Below are 12,003 nucleotides of genomic sequence, written 5' to 3' on the forward strand. Positions count from 1 at the left end.
AATTGCTACTCCGGCTTATTTTTCCTTCAGCTGAAGCATAATAGATTTTCCTCCAGCTTCTTATCTTTACTCTATGTGTGTCTTTGTGCTTTAGATATATTTCTTATAAATAACATATACAGGATTATGGCTTTTAATTCATTCTATCAGCTTTTATTTAATGGGTGAATCCATCACCTTCATATTTATACTTATGATTACTGTGTATTTCCCTCGGTACTTTCTCCTTTGTTTTTGCTTCTCTCTTACCTAAATTCTATCCCTTCTCACAAGTGTTTTATTTCTGATCAGCTTCCCTTTAATGTGCTCTTTCTTTTATCTCCCCTGCTCCTTTCCCTTTTTGCTTCCTCATATCCCTTTACTCCCATACACATACACACACACACACACAAAAACCATTTTCCTTATATAAAATGGATTTCTGTACACAACCAAGTGTATATGTTATTCTTTCTTTAAGCTGATTCTGATGGGAGTAAGACTTCTAAGCTTCCTGATACCACTACCACCGCCCACCATATTTCCATCCATTATAATAGCTCATTTATGCTACTTTTATGAGAAATAATTTATCCCACTTTCCCCCCTCTTTCATCTAGTACAATCTTCTTTTTCATCTCTTTGGGTTGTTTTTTTTTTTTTGAATCATCCCATCAAAATAAGCTTACATCTACACTCTCTGTCTACTCCTAGTGTATGCCTTCTAATTGCCCTTAGAGTAATAAATTTCTTACAATTGATAAATATCTTGCTACATGGTAATATAAACAGTCTTACCTTACAAGTTTTATGTTTTCTCTCTTATTTATTTTTTATTTTCCATTAAATCTTGTATTTGAAGGTCATTTTTTTATTCATTCCTGGTCTTTTAATTAAAATTATCTTTTTAAATTAAATTTCATTTCATCTTAATTTAATTTAAATCCTTTCATTAAATATACATTCCCTCCCTCCCCTGAAGGATTATCTTCATTTTTGATAGGTATGTGATTATTGGTTATAATCCTAACTCTTCTACCTTCCAGAATGTCATATTTCAAGTACCCCAGTTTTTTAGTGTGAAAATTGCTGAATTCTGTGTAATGCTAATATATGCTAATAGTCATTGTCTCATATCGAATAGGTAATTAGCCTTAAGTACTCAGTTGTCTGATTCAAGCATACCTTTTCATCCCTTTACATTCCTTGTTCTGGAAGCTCTGGAATTTCTTTTAATTTCTATTTTGCCCTCTGGTTCTAGGATATCAAGACATTTTTCCTTAATAATTCCTTGAAAAATTTTATCCAGGCTTTTTTCTTTTTGTCATGGTTTTTAAATAAGTTCAAATTGGCTGTCCTGATCTATTTTTCAGATCAGTTTTCTTTCCAATTAGAAATTTCATTTTTTTTCTTTTTTGTTTCATCACGCTTCCACTTGTCAAATTCTAATTTTTAATGAATTATTTTCTTCACTGAGATTTTCTCCCTCCTTTTCTATTTAGTCAATTCTACTTTTTCTATGCTGTTGACATTTTTTCTTGGGGTTTTTTTTTTTTTGGGGGGGGGAATTATTCCAACTTTTTTTGTTCATTTTTTCTATTTTGTGATTTGATAGTTTTAAGATAGAGTAGTTAGCCTCTGATTCCAGGCTTTTGTCCTGTGGCTCAGTGTCTTACTGCTAGCTTTCACTGGGCCTAGCTAAGAGTGCAAAATTTTAGAAAGTATGGTAAAATTATCCTTGGATATAAGAGTGGGTTTAGGAAGATGAAGGAACTTAGCCTTTTTATTAAGAGGATCATCTAATGGAACAGATACTATCTGGATGATTTGGTAAAGGTACCGAATAAGTTTAGTGCTTACATATTTAAAAGATTATTATAGAGATGATTTTTTCTTTTGATGGTAGAGAACAGAACAAGATAATTGTGACAGGGAAGCAGAATTATTTCAAAATATGGAAAAACTTCCCTGAAATTAGGGCTATCCAAAGAATACTGAATTTCTTTAAGAGAAAATTAAATTCTTACCGCTGAAAATCTTTAAATCAGAGATTTTTATTGTGGATGATGGGATAAAAGTTAGGCCATATTGGCTGAATTTTTAGATTACAATCTGCACACAAACTGAGGGTGATATTCATTTTTCTGACTGCTATCAAATTTGAATCACAATGACAATTCTGAAATCAAACAAGGGAAGAAAAACAGGAAGATAAAATATTTTATAATAAATGACATGATAAAGAGATGCTCACTGTTTCAATTATTTCAATTAAACAAGTATGTATTTAGTACCTTCTATATCTCAAGCACTAAATGAAATGCTGGGGATGTAAAAGTAAAAAATTAACTAACACCTACTCTCATAAAAGGTTACATTCTATTGATGGACTAATAATAAATGGACAAGCCTATGCAAATGAGTTCCATATTAAAGAATATAAACTTTTTGTTAACAAAAAATGTAAAAAATCAGGCCATACAAATAACCTTGAAAAGAATGGTGAGAATGGATTATTTAAAAATTACTCCAAACCCCCCCCCCACCCCCTAGACAACCTACTTATATTTCATTCAGAATCTTATTTCATATAAATTCAAACTTTACTATTTCAAATGAATTTTTTTGTACATTAAACTGAAACTCTTTTCTAATTCATACTAAATACTGGATACCATTACATTAAAACAACAAAGACATTTCAATTTAAAAAGATTGCATGCATGTTTTTTTTAATCATCATTTTCCCTTTTGTTCTGATGTATTTCAACAAATATTGCTCAAATTAAGATAAATTTAAACAGCCATTAGAGGCTGTTAATTTAATTAACTTGATATATTTATCAACTAAAAGTTGGTGATGTCTTACTTAAGTAGGTCACTGCTTCTATAAATTGTGAAATCTTTTCAGACCATGATCAAACTTCCAATTAGTAGGCTCAATATAAATTAATCACTTAATAAGGTGACCATGACTATTTCTGTTTTTTCTTTGATTTTTGAAAGTGAGAGACTAATATTAACAAGCTGGGAATAAATAAACTCCAAGACACTAGAAATTATGTCAATGAAATAAAACAACTTTTAAACTATATACTTAAAAACAGCAAATAAGTCTTGGAACACCTACTAAAACCAGGGACAGTGACTGAGTTTCAGTAGGATGAAGAAAAAAAACAAAACACAACATAATAAGTCCTTTGAGAAAAAGAATACAAAAATAATTTCCTAAAGAGAAGTTTTTTATTCTTTCCTTCCCTTCCCACCCCGCTGTGCTAATTAGAATGAAACAGAAAGAGAATTTAAAAAGAAAATTAAATAACTTCTATTCATGAGAAGATTTCATATTCTAGAGACAGATTAGGAATGAAATTTAATGTTTTTAATATTTCATTTAGAAAGGTTAATAAAAGATTTGAGTTTATGCAACTTTAAGGAAAAAGACTTATATGTGCAAAAAAATATCAATAGCTCTTTTTGTGGTAGAAAGTTCACACAATGGTGTTCAGAAAATAAAACATATCATATAGCAGTGGCAATATGTGGTAGGAAAGGTAGAAATTAGATGCTCATCAATGAGGAAACAACTATACAAATTGTGGTAGGCTGTGATGGAATATTATTGCACTGTAAGAAATGACAAAAGGAATGGTTTTATAAAGACTCACATAAACTAAAGCAAACTGAAATGAACAGAACCCAAGAGAATACTATACATAGTAATGGCAAATTTTTGATGATTTTCAACTATAAGTCTTATCTACTTTAATCAATACACTAATCCATGACAATTCCAAAGAACTCATAAAGAAAAATGCTAACCACCTCCAAAGAGAAAACTGAAGTCTGAGTGCAGAATGAAACATACCCCCCACCTTTTTTTGCTTTTTAAAAAAATGGCCAATATGGAAACATTTTTCATGACTTCACTTATATAAGTACCATCATATTGCTTACCTCCTCAACTGGATAGGGAAGGAACTGGAGGAAGTGAAAAAACTAGAAACGTAAAAATTTTTTAAATGAATACTAAAGCAAAGAAAAAAATGTACAATTTTATTAGTAAGAATATTTGCTTATCATTACCCTAATCTAGCCAATACTAAGGGAAATCTAGTTCCATATGCTATTTTTATATATTCTAGTACAGCAACCCGGTGTTTTTTGTCTTGTCTGATAATATCCTCAATACCATCAGGGAGAATAGAATTCCATTACTCAACTTTTACTTAATTTCCTAAAAAGACAGTGAAAATTAAATAAATACTGATAAGTTTCCCAGTCATATCAGATGAACGATTTTATAATCACTGACGAACTTAATAAATACAGTTGTTATTTAGTGTTCTCAATTAAGGAAAACATTACTACAGAAAGCATAAGTACTTGTTTGCATTCTCTTAAAAAGAGAAAGAATGAATCCTGTGCTACATTTTCAACAATATAATATAAATTTCTGTTATGCCAAATTCCTCACAATGATAGAACACACATTTAACAAGGTTTTGAATCATCAATTTAGTAATTTCATTTTTCAATTTTTACCTGTTATTTTCAAGCTATGAAATAAAGTATCAACACTTTAAAATGTTCTCTAATAATTCACATGATAATCAAATAATTGTCCTTGTCTAGAGACAATTTTATCTTTATAATGCTACTCTACCCATCCATTAATCAAAGTATGCATTAGGAATCTCACTTTCTTTTCCAAGCAAAGATTTCACCTTTCTATAAAATTTTATAAGCTATTTCTATACTCACAAATCACAATTAAGCATATCCACAAAATCTACAAGTTAAATTGTTTTTTCCTCAGTAAAAAGTTCAGACAATGGTGTTCAGGAAATAAAACATATTATATAGCAGTGGCAATATGTGATAATTTTACTTTTACAATTTCCAAGCTCTTAGTGGGAAGGGATGATCTTCTGAATTAATTATCACATGATACTTCAAATACAACTATACTCATTTATCCATTTAGCAAACATTGTCTATTTGACTGAAAGTATAAATTGAAGAATACAACTGCCACATTTATTTGTGCATTTCCCCCTTGAGTGTTTTTTTCTATTATAACTCTGAAGCAGAAATATGCAAGCAGAAATTTCCATTATTCTCTCCCACATTTTTTCCTTTTACTATTTTATTTCTCCTTCCATTTTCCCTTTATTTGTCAGCAGAAGCAGAAGCTCTTATTCAGAGTAACTAAAAAGATACTGAGAATTGTTAAAGAAGTTTTATCTATTAACATTAAACTTTTGGGAGAAACTATGTTCATTAACTACTACAGATGAAAGCACCGTATTCACACAATTTTCTTCCTATCCCATCTATTTTAGAAATGTATATAGACATCATTAAAGCCTATAGGAACTTTATAGGTTATGTTTCTATAACAGCAAACAAAGATACAGATGATGCATTTGGGGGAAAAAAGCAAAGCCAAATCTCATTATTCTCCAACTCCATATTAGCAAATTTGCCTACTGACTTAAACTTGTTTGCCTCAGTTTCCTCATCTATAAAATGAGGATAACAATTGGATCTACTGGGCAGAATAATTTGCAGATTAAATGAGATAATAGTTGTAAAGTGCTTAGCATAGAGTTTTAACATATGGTAATGATATAAATTGTGTCCCCTTTAACTTTGGGGGGGCACCCAAATGTGTCCCCTTTGGGGGGAATTGCTGAGTCTCAAACCCTGGAAGGTACACATCTTTCCCAGACAAGACTCTTCCCAAGATAAGTAATTTCATTCAATTGGAGATCTTGACCTGGGGTATAATTACCACCCTCTACTGAATTGGAGATTAGGCCCTGGAACTACTCCCAGCTGGGGGGGAAAGGGGCGGGGAAGAGGGGCTGGTCAAACCCTGATAAAGCCTTAGAATAAAAGGTGACTAAACCCCAAAACTTTGCTATTTGCCCTTCTGGGACTTAGTCCACTAAAGATATTTTCTTCTCAGATGTAAACCCATCTTTACAATAGTCATAACAGGGCCCTGCCCACTAAGAAAGCTATCTTCTTAGTGCAAATAAATCCCCTTTTTGCCACAAACTTCGGGTTTGTAAATTCTTTCTCAAGTAATCTGACCGACATGGACCAGAGAGGATCTCTTATCCTCAGTTCTCCCACTTCATCAATAAGTGCTGTATAAATGTTAGCTATTATAATTATTTACTAAAATGCATTTATAACCCTAAAAATCAAATCTGCTATCATGGACATTTTCAGACATTCATGGTGGTGAAAAATTTGAGTGACCCAAGCACATTTCCAGCTGAGTTTGAACAAAGTGAATCTCTGCCTTCTTATTTCACCTCTCATATTATAAATAAGTAGATTTTTCACAATCTAATTTAGTGTCGTGTTTTTTATATTTTTGTGCTATTTCTTGGTAGTTTTGCTTTTTAAAATGCCCCCCTCCAAATGTAATGCTCAAGTACTGTTTAATATTCCTAAACATTAGAAGATTAGAAGAATAAGATGCTTTCTCATTTTTTCCCTTTTAATCAGATTTTTCTTGTGCAGCATGATAAATATAGAAATATGTTTAGAAGAATCTGCACATGTTTAACTTATATTGAATTATTTGATGTCTAGGGGAGAGGAGAAATGAGGAGGGAGGGAGAAAAATTCAGAATACAAGTTCTGTAAGAGTGAATGTTGAAAACTCTCTTTACATGTATTTTGAAAAAAAAGCAATTATTATTTTTAAAAAAGAAGAATGTGATACTAAAGTAAATGTAACTGGAGGCTCTCAGAAATCTAACCCTGAGTTTCCTCTAAGAGCAACAATCCAATATTACTAATTCAGTGTTCATCATGATTTTAAAGAAAATAACCAGGAATGATGAGAAAAAAACTGCATATTGAAAATGTTAACACTCCTCTCTTCTCATTCTCCTCATATCTGACACTCCTGCTTTAATCTCCTTGGCTCAATCTCCATCCATGTCAAGCCTACTAAACTATTAGGTGTTTTTTGTCTTCTCTGTCTATACTTCTAAATTTTACTTGATGATCTGATTAGTTTCCATAGTTTCAATCAGCAACTTACACAGAATCAAAGATCTAATGGATTAGCCTTAATCTCTCACCTGACCTTCAGTCTTGCAACTTCAATTGACTAATGATAGTTAAACCTGGATTTTTATAAAATTGGTCCTGATGGTTCATGACGGTCTCCCCTAGAAAAGACTGTAATTTATAGAATAGATGCATAGAAATCTTTATTATAAGATTAGGTTTGATGGTCTTCCCTTAAGAGGCTGTAAAGTTATTGAAAATATTCATGGGATAATACTGACAATTTTTTGAAGGTCAATATGGCTGTCACCCAAATGATATTTTATTTATATCAGCTTGTTTTACTTCCTGATAACAAACTGCCTAATAATAATTGGCTTTGACCAAATTATTTGACCAAATTGACATGCAAATCAGCCAATTCCAAGGGAACCACCCAAAATCAGGGTATAAGAAATCCATTTCCAGAAAGGCATTTTGGTGGACTCCTTTCCCTCTAGTTCCTTCCTGCTGAATGGAACTATGTGTCTCTGTTTCCCAACACTGTCTTACACAAATTTTACTCTGCTAATATGTATGCCTGAGTTACATGGCCTTCCTCTTCCTCTCTATAGCCTTCCCTTTCTTCTCTATTGCTTATAATAATGTCTTGCATTATTTTACTATTATTCTCAGCACCCAAACTGATTGAGGGATTGTTTTCCCTGACATCTCTGGCTGGCCCATAGACTATTTCTTAGACATAAACTAGATACTCAGACAAGGACCTATCAATAACCACACCTACATTGGGAGAATATGATATTGTAAATTCAGGTGCAGAAAGCAGAGTCAACAGAACTCTATGTCCTCCCAAGAGGATGTCCCTTATATCATAAAACTATCACAAAACATGTATGTACTAAAGTCTATATTTTCCTAAAAACCTTCCTTCCCATCTCATCCAGATCTGTAAACTAAATATCATGCTCAACTCCTCACTGTCTCATCTCTCACATCCAATCTCTTGAGAATACCTATCTAATTCTCATATATACCCACTTCTCTACAACTAATTTCATCAATTCACTCTTTGTTGTTCACATCATGGTTGGTCTCCCTGCCTCAAATCTCTCCCTACTCCTCTATTAAACCCTGAAGTGAACTTTCTAAATAAAACAAAGGTCTGATAATATCATCCTACCCACAAACTCCAATATTTCCCTCTAACTTCTAAGATCAAATATAAAATCATCTCTTTGGTTTTTAAATGCCTTCACAATCTGGTTCCTTTTTATCTTTCCAGTCTTCTCATACATTATTTGCCACCCATACTCTATGATCTACTGAGACCAACATCCTTGCCATTTCTTGCTCAAAATATTTCTGACTCCAGTATTTCCACTGATTCTCCTCTATGTCCAGAATTGTCTCCCTCCTCATGTCTTTCCTTCTCTGGCTTCTTTCAGGTTCCAGCTAAACCCCTATATTCTTTCTACAAAAAGCCTTGTCCAGTCCTTTCAATATTAGTATTTTTACTCTCAGGTTATCTCCAATTTATTTTGGCTATATCTTGTTCATACAAAGTTTTCAACATATCTCCAAAAGATTCTGTGTTCCTTGAAAAGCAAGAGCTGATTTTGCCTTGTTGACTTGTTGACTTGACTAGAATGTTAAAAGAGGGGAAATCACGGTTAAGAATATTCTAAAAAAATAGAAATTTTTTTGTAGCCAAGAGTAACTTACCCAGAAAAAATTAATATATAGGAGAGGAGAATAAAATGTTGTTTTTCAGTGAAATGAGCAGGACCAGGAGATCATTATATACTTCAACAACAATACTATATGATGATCAATTCTAATGGACATGGCCATCTCCAGCAATGAGATGAAGCAAATTAGTTCCAATAAAGCAGTAATGAATTGAATTAGCTATACCCAGCAAAAGAACTCTGGGAGATAACTATGAACCATTACATGGAATTTCCAATCCCTATATTTTTGTCCACCTGCATTTTTGATTTCCTTCACAGGCTAATAGTACACTATTTCAAAGCCTGATTCTTTTTGTACAGCAAAATAACTGTTAGGATATGTATACTTATATTGAATTTAATTTATACTTTAACTTATTTTACAGGTATTGGTCAACCTGCCATTGAGGGGAGGGGATGGGGGAAAGGAGGGGAAAAATTGGAACAAAAGGTTTGGCAATTGTCAATGCTATAAAATTACCCATGCATATAACTTATAAATGAAAAACTAAAATAAATAAATAAATAAATAAAATTTTGTTTTTCCCCAGTTAAATGTTAAAACAATTTTTTATTACAGCTTTTTATTTACAAAACATATACATGGGTAATTTTTCAACACTTGTCATCTTGCAAAACCTTCTATTCGAAATTTTCACCTCCTTTCCCCTACCCCCTCTCTCCTAGATGGCAGGTATTCCAATACATGTCAAAATATATGTTAAATCCAATATATGTATACATAGTCATATAGTTATCTTGCTTCACAAGAAAAATCAGATCTAGAAAGAAAAAAAAAACCTAAGAAAGAAAACAAAAATGCAAGCAAACAACAACAGAGTGAAAATGCTATGTTGTGGTCCACACTCAGTTCCCACAGTCCTCTCTGGGTGTAGATGGCTCTCTTCATTACTGAACAATTAGAACTGGTCTGAATCAATTCATTATTGAAGACAGCCATGTCCATCAGAATTGACTGTCGTACAGTTTTGTTGTTGCTGTGTATAATGATCTCCTGGTTCTGCTCATTTCACTTAGCATCAGTTCATGTAGGTCTCTCCAAGCCTCCCTGAAATCATCCTGTTGGTCATTGCTTATAGAAAAATAATATTCCATAACATTCATATACCATAATTCATTCAGCCACTCTCCAATTGATGGGCATACACTCAGTTTCCAGTTTCTAGCCACTACAAAAAGGGCTGCCACAAACATTTTTGCACTTATGGGTCCCTTTCCCTCCTTTAGGAGGGAAATATCAATTCGCTAGATATTTTGGAAATGAAACCTTTATCAGAACCTTTGAATGTAAAAATATTTTCCCATTGTCTTGTCTGCATTAGTTTTGTTTGTACAAAAACTTTTTAACTTAATATAATTAAAATTATCTATTTTGTGATCAATAATGATCTCTAGTTCTTCTTTGCCCACAAATTCCTTCCTATTCTATGTTCTTCTAATTTACTTAGAATATCATTCTTTATGCCTAGATCATAAACCCATTTTGACCTTATTTTGGTATATGGTGTTAAGTGTGGGTCAATGCCTAGTTTCTGCCATACTAGTTTCCAATTTTCCCAGCAATTTTGTCAAATAGTGAATTCTCATCTCAAAAACTGGGGTCTTTCAAACACTAGACTGCTATAGTTATTGACTATTTTGTTCTGTGAACTTAACCTATTCCACTGATCAACTAGTCCAACTGATTCAATTGATCATAGCCAGTACCAAATGGTTTTGATGACCACTGCTCTACAATATAGTTTTTAGATCTGCTACAGCTAGGCCACCTTCATTTGATTTTTTTTTTCATCAATTCCCTTGAAATTCTTGACCTTTAGTTCTTCCAGACAAATTTTGTTATTTTTTCTAGGTCAGTAAATAGATTTTGGGGAGTTTGATTAGTATAGCACTAAATAAAAAGATTAGTTTAGGTAGTATTGTCATCTTTATTATATTCGCTTGACCTATTCAAGAGCATTTGAGATTTTTCCAATTGGTTAGATCTGACTTATCTGTGTGGAAAGTGTTTTGTAGTTTTGCTTATATCGTTCCTGATTTTCCCTCAGCAGATAGATTCCCAAATATATTATACTATACTATTGAGTTTAAATGGAATTTCTCTTTGTATCTCTTGCTGTTGGATTTTGTTAGTGATGTATAAAAATGCTGATGACTTATGTGGATTTATTTTGTATCCTGAAACTTTGCTAAAGCTGTGCACAACTTTATTTGCACACGAATATAACTAATGTGGAAATGTGTTTTGCGTGATAATTGGCATTTGCTTCCATTGCACCCTACCAAAGGATAAAGTGAGAGGCATAACTGAGAGAAATCAAATGTGTGTTAATTACAAACAATAAATAAAATAAAATTTAATTTAAAAATTTATTAAAACTTGATTTAATTTGTTAAATTAAAAGTCACCTTTTGTTTCTTTTTTTTTTTTAACAGATCACTATTTTTACTAACCCTTGTGTTGAATTCCTCTTTGCTTTAAATACTATTTGGAAATAACAGCATTATTCTTTAACTCACAAAAGCACTAATTAGTAAATTATTCAGTAGAATATATTATTGTGTTTTCAATCTAAAAGTTTCCAATTTTATTGTATACTACATTTTTTAACTTTTATCCATTTCTTAGAGAGGTAGAGAAAGATCTAAAATGTTGAATGGTTTTCTGGAAAGAAGGAAGAGAAGAATTATCGACTTAAGTTTCTACAATGCCAAAAACAAAAAGTATTTTAAAATCATTTAAAAAAAGAAATATTGCTATGTTGCCTCTACTCATTTTCACAATCCCATGATTATTTCCCTTTATGTCACAAATGCACCAAAGAATATGATTATACTATAACAGAAAGAGAGTTGGAAGGGAACATAGGGAGCCACATTGTACAATTTCACCATTTACAGATGAAAGGTGCTGAAGGGGTATGTTACTTGCCTAAGATCACCAGCAAATTAGCAAAATTAGGATGTGAAACAATGTTTTTGGACTCAAAATCCAACACTTTTTCATTAGAATACACTGCCTTCAGAAATAAGTGGTATAACTTCTAGGATCAGTGGCAGCCACTTTTATAATTACAGTTAATATAAATATATAAAGAGAAAAAACATTTTTCTTATATGAGCTCTTCAATAAAATTGACTATATAGCTGAATTTCCTCTTCATATAAAAAAGCTACTGCCTCTTTAAAAAATATTAGATATATAGATAAATAAATGAAGCTACTAAATTCA

At 32.0% G+C, this 12,003-nt stretch overlaps 1 protein-coding gene across 4 annotated transcripts in view; it reads right to left on the reverse strand.

The window, feature by feature from the left end:
* Positions 1-12,003, reverse strand: part of AUH (AU RNA binding methylglutaconyl-CoA hydratase) — a 178,584-nt gene that overhangs the window by 78,836 nt on the left and 87,745 nt on the right. The gene's annotated exons all lie outside the window — the stretch shown is intronic.

The sequence above is a fragment of the Sarcophilus harrisii genome, chromosome 1 (assembly GCF_902635505.1).
Source record: "Sarcophilus harrisii chromosome 1, mSarHar1.11, whole genome shotgun sequence".
Classification (NCBI taxonomy): domain Eukaryota; kingdom Metazoa; phylum Chordata; class Mammalia; order Dasyuromorphia; family Dasyuridae; genus Sarcophilus; species Sarcophilus harrisii.